Source organism: Triticum aestivum, chromosome 3A (assembly GCF_018294505.1).
Source record: "Triticum aestivum cultivar Chinese Spring chromosome 3A, IWGSC CS RefSeq v2.1, whole genome shotgun sequence".
Taxonomy (NCBI): Eukaryota; Viridiplantae; Streptophyta; class Magnoliopsida; order Poales; family Poaceae; genus Triticum; species Triticum aestivum.
This window is the reverse complement of record NC_057800.1, coordinates 750,221,993-750,231,797: the sequence shown is the minus strand read 5'-3', so window position 1 is coordinate 750,231,797 and position 9,805 is coordinate 750,221,993. Positions and strand designations below refer to the sequence as shown.

The 9,805-nt window shown below is 45.5% G+C and overlaps 1 pseudogene; it reads right to left on the bottom strand.

Moving 5' to 3' along the window:
- Window positions 1-348: 348 nt before the first annotated feature.
- On the bottom strand, window positions 349-3,655 carry LOC123057381 (agamous-like MADS-box protein AGL23; annotated as a pseudogene).
- Window positions 3,656-9,805: the final 6,150 nt, after the last annotated feature.

Genomic DNA, 9,805 nt, shown 5'->3' with positions numbered 1-9,805 from the left:
CCAAGACGCCGCGAGAACGTATCACAAGCTCGTGTGTTTGATCCATGACACATCATTGAAACAATTGGATATGTTGTTGTGGATGCACCGCAGTCTCATTTGAGGGGTATCTACAGGCATGTATTAAGCATTCTCTTTGGTGCATGTGTTTGGGTCTGCTGATGTAGAGGCCGGAGGTTATCCTTCATTTAAAAAAAAGTGTTTGGGTCTACTATATCCCATTCAAATATATATTCGAGCTTTGACAATACAGATTTAGCCATTAATTATTGATAATAAAGAAATGACATAAAATTTGCCGAAAGATTGCATCCAGATGTAACTAGATGACAACAGATCGATGAACTATCATCCATTGTTTAATGCTTTCACTTGAAAGGATCGACAGAGCTCATCTTGTCGGTACGGGAACGGGAAGCCGACGTTCGCCTCCAGCCCAACAGGGATCTCTGGTGATGGAGGCATCCCTGTCTCATCGTCGAATCCTGGCGGCTGAGGAATCACCATCTGCATCTCCTCCATTTCCATCCCTGCGGCGAACACCAACGGTGGAGGCATATCCTGCATATCCATCCCGGCGGTGACCGCCTGTGCCGGAGGCAGCTCCATCAACATCTGCTGCTACATATTAATCTCGAAGGCGAACACCTCAGGCGGAGGCAGCGTCGTCATCAGCATCTGATGCTCCTGCTGCTACCTAGCTCCAAAGTACTGCCACCGAAGAGCTGTAGTGGTAGCGGCGGGGCCACCTCCTCCATGCGGCTCACGTCGACGCGCAAGTGAACCTGGTTGGCGCGTTTGGAGAGGATGTCCTTGACCTGCATCAGCACAACAAAGAAGGCCACCAATGTTGTTGCCGAAGCCTAGCTAGCTCTCTCTGTCGTGGATGGATGGAGGTACAAGAACGAAGACACAACAGAAATTTCCTACAGGCGCTCGAACGCCCAGCCGCACGTACGGCCTTCTCTTTTCTCTGATAAACAAGCTGGCTCAAAGCAGTACAAGGGGAGGGGGAGTTTATACGGGTGCACACACACCCCGCACCCAACTCCAATTAACCTGGCCACGATCCGCATGCACTGCGCCCCGGACGCTCTCAAACGCACCGACGCTGCTGCACTTCAACGGATCACCACGCTCACCCCGTCACTTTCGCCAACGCACGCACACACGCCCTCCTACAGACTCGGCACGGCCACGAACCGGTGCCCAGCTCCACCAGCATGCACACGCACACCACACACACACCTGGTCACGTACGCATGCAACCCAGGTTGCCACGGGCCGAGTCCGACACGTTCACCACGCGCACGCACGCACACCGCGTCCCGGGCTCGCCACGGCTTATTCCTAACACACTCCTCCTAAGCCGTGGCCTAGAGGAGTCCGTCGTCGTCGACGTTGCCGTTCACCAGCAGCGCCTGCTCCGCCGCTGGAGCCTTCCTCAGCTGTGGGCAGTCCCGCTTGAAATGGCCGCGCTCTCCGCACTTGTAGCAGCGCCCGCGCCGGTTCCCGCCGTTGCTCGACGCCACGCTCTTGCCGTCGTCCTCGTCCCGAGCACCGCCGTGTCGACGCTCCCGCGCTGCCTACTGTGCCGCCGTCATGAGCAGCTGCTCACCCCCGCGCTCGCCGCCGTCTTGTCCACGGCGCCGAACCCGCTTGTCGAACGCGCGCAGCCGCCCGAGCGCTTCGTCAAACGCCATCGTCGTCACGTCGTTGAACTGCTCGATGCCGACGACGACAGGGAAGAGGCGATCCGGCACCGTATCCAGCAACTTCTTGACAAGTGTTCCGTCGCCCAGCCTCTCCCTGAGGTTGGCATACCTCGCCGCCATCGCTGTGAGCCTCACGCCGTACACGTCGAGCTCCTCGCCATCTGCCATCTTCATGCGGTCGAATTCTCCATGCAGCGTCCCCAGCCTCGCCGCGCGGACCCGATCGACGCCGACGAACCTCACCTTCTGGGAGTCCCATGCCTCCCTGGCGGTGAGCTTCGTCGACACTTGCAGCAGCTCATCCTCCCGGCAACGCCCCAAGGAGCAACGCGCGCGCCATCTTGTCCTTCTTGGCGTTCACCGCCGCGTCGCCCGGCGCCACCGCCTCCCATACGGTGTGGACGTCGAGGATCGCCTGCACCTTGATGGCCCAGACCGTGTAGTTGTTCGCGGTCAGCATTGGCATCGCCATCGTCGCCGATCCGCCCGCGCCGCCGCCGTGTGGGACGAGCGCCATGGTCGCCGGTGATCGCCTGAACCGAAGCTCTGTATACCAATTGTTGGAGTCCAGGACACCTCCAGCTGCACCCTCACTCTCTCTCTCGCACGGACGGAGGAAGAAGAAGGATAGTGGACCACACAAAGGATATTCCGGAGACGAACGCCGCGGCGACGAACGCCTGTATCTTGGCCTTTTATTCCTCTGGACTCAAAAACAAACAAACATGAGTACAAGTGCTTAAGTAGCATCCGGCCACGCACACGCACGCAGTCAGCCAGAGCAACAACCTGCCCAGATTTTGTGCCACTCACGCACTAACCAACTAACCCACGCGTGCACTATCCGGCCATCTAGGCCACTAGCTAACCATGCGCACAATGCAGCCCGCCTCCCCTATTCTGACGCTCGCGTCTTGCTCGCCCAGGCCAACCCACGATGCGCTCTAAAGCGTACTCTACGACTGCTACTAACTACGCCAATGAACTACGCGACCGGGGCTCATACCACCGCGACGCACGCAATGACACACTCGTGGTTTATTTCTTAACAACCAAGTCCTTGTCCCCCATGTCACGCACGTTCGGGTCAACCCAAGACGCTCTCGGCTCCCCTGCACCATGATCCTTCGCTGTGATCTCCTCGCTTCTTCACCTCGAACAGGTTCGTGCGCAGCTTGTCGAACTCCTGGTGCAGCTTCTCCATCTTCTGATGTTCACTGGCAGCACCCTCCTCCCTCGCGCCAGCCCCCGCACCCTCCCCCACCAAGAAGCGTTCCACGACGGTGTCGACGAAGGGGTGGCCGAAGGAGAAGGCATTGCCGCCGGGCGAGAAGGTGAGAGCGGCCACCTGGGTGCCGGTCAGGACTGCTAGATCCATCGCCTTGCTGAAGAACCCCACGCGGCCCTTGGAGAAGCACACGTGCGGGGCATCGTCCTGCTCGATCCGGCGGATGACGGTCTTCTTCCGGCCGCTGCCACCCCCCGCCCCTCGTTGGGCGTTGCCATTACTTGCTCGCTATGTGGCTAAGGTGCCGCAATTTTTCAGATCTTGCAATTTTTTCATGCTTAAGTTCGTGACTTTTTACTTGTTCAAATGCATGTTTTTCACGCACAAGTTCATGATTTTTAGCTGCTCGGGTTCATGATTTTTAGTTGTTCATATCTTGCAATTTTTTCATGCTTAAGTTTATGATTTTTAGTTGTTCAGACCTAGCAATTTTTAGTTGGTACATGTTGTCATACTTTGACCCGTGAGTTTTAATGTACACAGCTCAGCGAACACCGAATTCAATCTCATGGCCTATCACGACTTTTAATGTACGTAGCTCAGTGAAGTGATTCCTCACCGACCGCTTGCTATATAAACCCACCGACACTGAGACATAGTTACACACAGTCTTCCTCACTTGCTCTGAGAGAGCGAGGAAGAAGACCGTCATCTGCCGGACCGAGCAGGAGGATGCCCGTCACGTCTGCTTCTCCAACAGCTGCCTCGGGTTCTTTATTTTTAAAAGCATCGTAAAATCAGGCCAGCAAGGCAGATCATGTGAGCCAGATTGCATGCATGCCCCGAACACCCCAGAACAGTGGGTAGTGTAGGGAGGTTTATAGGAGAAATGTTCACAACATAGAAAATGTTTTCCCACACAATTTTACAAAAATGTTTGTAACATATGAAGAAAATCTTTGTGTAATTTTAATTAATGTTCATTACACTTAAAAATGCTCCAACATCTGTCTATCTATCTATCTATCTATCTATCTATCTATCTATCTATACCTATACCTATACCTATACCTATACCTATACCTATACCTAATATCTAGTACCTAAGTACCTAATACCTATACCTAATACCTAATACCTAATACCTAATACCTATACCTAATACCTAATACCTAAGTACCTAAGTACCTAATACCTAATACCTAATACCTATACCTAATACCTAATACCTAATACCTAATACCTAATACCTAAGTATACTAATTCTTGACTTCCTAGAAATTGCAACGTTAATCAGTAAATAGGAACCGTTAATCTTGGTGGAACCGAGTTATTACGGTTCAGATTAGTCGATATATACATATTTAATATTTTTATAATTTTTATTTATTTAATACTAATTCTTGACTTCCTAGAAATTCCAACGTTAATCAGTAATTACGAACCATTAATCTCGGTGGGACCGAGTTATTACGGTTCAGATCAGTCAATATATATATATTTAATATATTTTTGAAGAAAATAAGAGTTGTTTAGTTGGAGGACTTTTCTTAAAAGGCTCACGTACGTACGTTGTGACAAAAAAGATTGGATCCAGTTATTAAAAAACGAGATTGAACCGTAACTGCCATCTCAACCCATCTACTATTCCAACGATCCCTCATCCTTATTCTTTCTCTCTCCTCCCGATGGAAAAGGAGCGGTCCTTCCTCAAAAAATACTCACGAAAGTATCTTCCTAAGCCTTCTCCTTCCAATCCTCTTCGATCTTCCAATGTCGGTACTACAATCTGCGTACAAGCCAACACCGATCTTCCAATGTCGGGACTGCAATATCTGCGTACAAGCCAATACCGAAGCCGTCTATCACCCCTTCCGATGCATATGGCTTGCTGCGCCGTCCAGGAAATTATCCCTGCACAATCCGAGCTACAGCTCGATGGTCATGGTCGACCCGCCGTGTCTGCTGCCGTGCCGCCTACTTCTACTCATCCGCCCTCAGCTTCCAAAATCCACCAGCGCTTCGGATCTAAATCAAGCCAACTATCAGATCCGTCATCTATCTAATCTCTTTGAATTCCATGTTCTCACCTGGCTGCAATCTAACGATGGTGATGGTTCATGCAAGGTAGGGTAAGGAGTAGCGATGTTGTCCTTAAGTATGTGGTCCTCCTGTCGCATGTGGTGTGTTGAATACCTTCTCGGAAAAAAAATATGGTGTATTGAACGGTCGAGAACCTACTAGGGACTGGCGGCATAGAGATTTACCTGTCCAAAGTCAAGTTCGTCCTGGGTTGTCCATCTCCATAGGCAAGCACCATATCCGTAAATTCCTTGATTATCCTGCTTGATTTTTCTCTAGCTATAACGTAACACCACATATCTCTTCTATTATTACAAGTACAATTTGCTCAAAGCCAAGCCGCTTATTTCAATGTCGCTAGATCATATCAGTAGATAAACTGGTCATATTTCTTTTCCTTCTCAGCGAGATATGTTTCCATGGTGAATTTGTTTGTTTTGTGCTGGTAGATGATTCCCAGGTGGTGGTTCGGAGAACATGCAGCGGCCTTATAGAACTAGGATTGTTGTTCAAAAGTCTGAACAACGACCCGTGCCTTTTCTGCCATGCCAACATTTGCCGGATGTCTCCCAGGCCTTCATGGCATCTAATCGGCTGTGTCCAAGTACACAAGGGAACAGCCATTACAGAAACACATGAAGATCTAAGGGCGGAAGCAGGAGTGAGCTCAACAGAAATTGAAAACATGTCGGACATGCTGGAAGTAGGGACAACGGGCAGATGAGAGGCAACTTAATGACAGATGCTTACGCTGGTACGTGCTACGGACATTGGATATTAACTACTATATATTCACTATGAAATTAACATGTTGCTTCAGGCTTAACTCCTTTGACGGCTGGGACTGGATCAGACATTTTGCTGCGGTTCTGCAATACGTTTATTTATTTTCTCAAAGGAACTAATGATCACTTTAATATTTTTTAGCAAACTTTTTGATTCTCTTTGAGAAGAAATAATCAATTTTTAGACCAGTGTATAAATGACCCTTGCAGGAGGGAGTATTTACTAAGATAAAAAACGAACAATAGTCATGAATAATTTCGATTGGGATACTGTTTAGCAAGCTACTTCACAGCGTCACACACGATTGAGCCAGTGTCCTAATGGTATATCCCATATATCAAGGTATGGTATTCTGTCCTTCAAAGTATATATGGAGATATATCCACACTTTGATTTGAATTATTCATGCAGATTATTATCTGAATCTGGATAATTCGATTAATAAACCACAGATGGAGGAGTTGAAATATAGGCAGGCCGTGTCCATACACACCTTTCTTCCCAGCTACTTCCCGGCCAGGTAATGTCCAGTTCTCCTATGTCCTATTTCTTTTACAATATAGTGTAAATTGACCTTCCTCTAAAGCCGTTAGCAATTTATAGGTGAAACAGACAGCAATTAAATATGTTCGAGAAATGAACTAGATGGTTTCGGCATGACGCATGGGGGGCTTATCATCAGAATATGCCATGTACTGACTTAGTTATTCCCAATATGTAATTCATTTAGTATTTTTCTCTTAGAGATTAAGTAATAGATTGATTTAATATTTTTGGTCTATTTCTGACCATATCAAGATTTGTCATTTATACTTGAAAAAAGATTAAAGAAATAAGGTCAAAGCCCGGATTCCAATTCTAATTGCATACATTGAGAAACAGATGGCTTTTTAGAATTCAGTAGCTGAATGTTTGGTCCTTTTTGTCTAATATGCGTCTCCTATGCAATTTGGACAAGCATCAAACATTTATTGTTGACAAGTGGCATCAAGCCCAAATATTTATCATGAAATTTTACTTAAGCGTCTCACACTTGACACAAATTTCTTTCAATATGAGACTTAGAAAATAATTATTTCAAGTTCTGATTTTTTTTAATATTTGGTTATCAATAGAATAATTTGTATATAATATTCCTCTAATAACACCTTTAACCATATCGAGTATCAGAAAAAAAAGTAGATCTCATATATACTTTTGAACTAATTTCTTATCCTCAAAACTAACAATCAATCATAGCAGTACTCTCACGATACTCTTTATTTTTAGAGATGCGTTTCCTGGTCTGCGAGTTGCTTATACGTTACTCAATATGCTTAACCCATGGTTAGAACAAAGTAGGTTTGTTCATGAAATTAATCATGTTACAATTATATTTGGTTTCTTCCTAACAATACAATGCAAAATAATATCTCTACATGTAGCTGATTTAATGTTATTCTCCTCATTTGTGTTCCCATAGCATGTTCTCGGTTATTCTGCATTTTTTTATTGCTAAAGATAGAATGTTTTTCATAGTGAATTAGTAATTCATGAAATTCCAGCAGTAATGTTGTTTGTTTTCCCATGTACGTCACAAAGGACTACTTTCATATGTTGTCATAGTCTTGCATTCTAAATTATTTTGTGCTAGCCCGTGCAGTTGAACGGGTTGACGACTAGTTATTTAAATTGTTGAAGACATTTTTGAAAAAAAATCAACAACTTTATGAGTTATGTTCACCTTGAATTTACAGAATGTTCAGCGTGACTCAGGCTGGGTGTGGATCTTATCTTCTTGTCAATAAAAGAAGGTGGCGTTTGGCTCAAGCGCCTGCTACAACATCTCCATCCCGGCGGGAAATTCCGGTGGAGGCGATGGTAGAGACATAAACAAGTGCCGTATCTACATCTCCGTCCCAGTGTTGAACCCTAACGGCTGAGGAATGTCCATCTGTACCATATCCATCACAGTGGCCAACCCCGCTGGCGGAGGCATTTTCTACATATCAACTAAATTCCAACGACTAGAAGCCATTGATTAATTATTACTATGATAAGGAGACAAAATAATGATTGAGGAAAGGTTTCATCCAGATCTAGGTAGATGCATTGTAATATTGAGAAACAGTATAACGTAGCTAGCTAGGAGCCTCCACAGCAATTTGACAGTTTGAACCGTCAGATCATCAAATCTACGATTCAGATCAGGTCTGGTCATCCTAGGTCGCTCGCGCGCCGCACGCAACATCTCACGGGCTGCTGCTCCACATACCGAGTTGGTTTTCCTCTCCGTAACCGGGCCTTTCGAAGGCCCACGTCCTTTCATTTGGATGCTAATGCTAACAGCCCAGGTTGTGCACCTCCATCGCTATCCTCCCCAAGCGAGCTAGCAGTTTCCCTCCTCGATGCGCCGTCGCTCTTTCCTCCTCGATGCGTCGCCGTTCAGCCGTGTTCTTCTGCGTGAACGCCTCCAAGCCAGTTACGCACCCCCATGCACCCCCCTACTCCTCATCCGTAGCCCTTCGTTACTGGTTTTAATTTCGTGTCTTGCAGCGTTCGTCCATGGCGGCTGCGGTGGCCGCTGGCGCCGTCGGCGCCCTCTCGCCAAAGACAGCGACACAAATGGGCAACGGCGGGATGTTTTCTCACCTTCCCATGCATGACAGTTTTGCTGTGATGGCAAGATGATACAGGCGATGAGGGATGTTAGTGACTGTGCTGCTCTTCTCCGTTCTCTGTTGAGATCTAGGTGAGCACTTATATCATATTCCAACTGCCCTAGATCTACATGACTACATTTACTGCATCTACTTCACCTGATTCATTTTTTTGCAAGAAATAATGAGATGATCTTCCCTATCTTTTTGTTTAGGCTATCAATTGTGCTTGATTAATTATGGTTTAGGTACCTAGACTAATCAAAATGCATGGATAAGTGACCATCCAATACTTCTGATCTGCTGCTTAGACGTCATCTTGTACTCATGATTCTGGAGTTACATATACACTATTGGTTGAAAATGTGAGACCAGCACACAAGTCGATGGAGAGAATATACATTTGTATCTTGGTATCCTAGTGGCGGGAAGATATATTTGTCTCAAGAAGTGAGCAATTCATTATTTGTATGGTAATTTTTATTTCAAAAGTTATTTTTGGAAAAAGAGTTACAGCTCTGCATCTCATATTTTAACTTTTAAGCAACCTACAGAAACTAAGATCTGCTGTTGTATTTTTATTTTCTGTGGTATTTATTCTAACTTCTAAGACATAGTCGTAAAATATCATGTATATGCTATTGATTAATACAATTCTCAATGGTAAATTATTCATTCCAGATTTTCAGCTATTCTTTATTCAACCAACAGTTTGACATTCACAAACTGACAAAATTGTTAGCAAGGAGGGTAATTATGTTACTCCCTCCAATCCATATTAGTTGTATCTAGACATATTTTAATGGTAGATACATCCGTTTGTGTGACCACTAATTTAGAACGGGGGAGTACTTTATTTGCACCTATGTGACTTAACATGGAAGAAATAACACAAATCTCCTAGCGCAATTTTGAGAAAATCAATGTCATGTATTGCCCTATATATCGTGAGGTATGAAGTATGAACCCTACCTGTTTTTACTCATAATGAATATTTTCTATTTCCTTTGTTTCAAGTGTTTGTTTTCTATTTCCTTGCCTAGAAAGGAAGATATGGTGCGTATATTCACTCATAGGCTTGGTAACCTGTGTTTTGAATGTATGTACTTCATTTTCTTTCTACTTCTATGATGTTTATCTTATCTTTCCTTATACAATTTGACTGGGACCTTTTGTAGCTGCCACAGGGATGATTAGAGGTAGCATTGTAGCGACATAGGGCATAGGTGGTTTTTATCCTTAAGACATCAACCAATTAGTTCATCTTAGTATTCACCATGTGCTGGTATTGGCATTTCACTAGTGTTCATTTTTGCACAGTGAAAAAGATTAGTGTCATGTGGGCATACCATGAT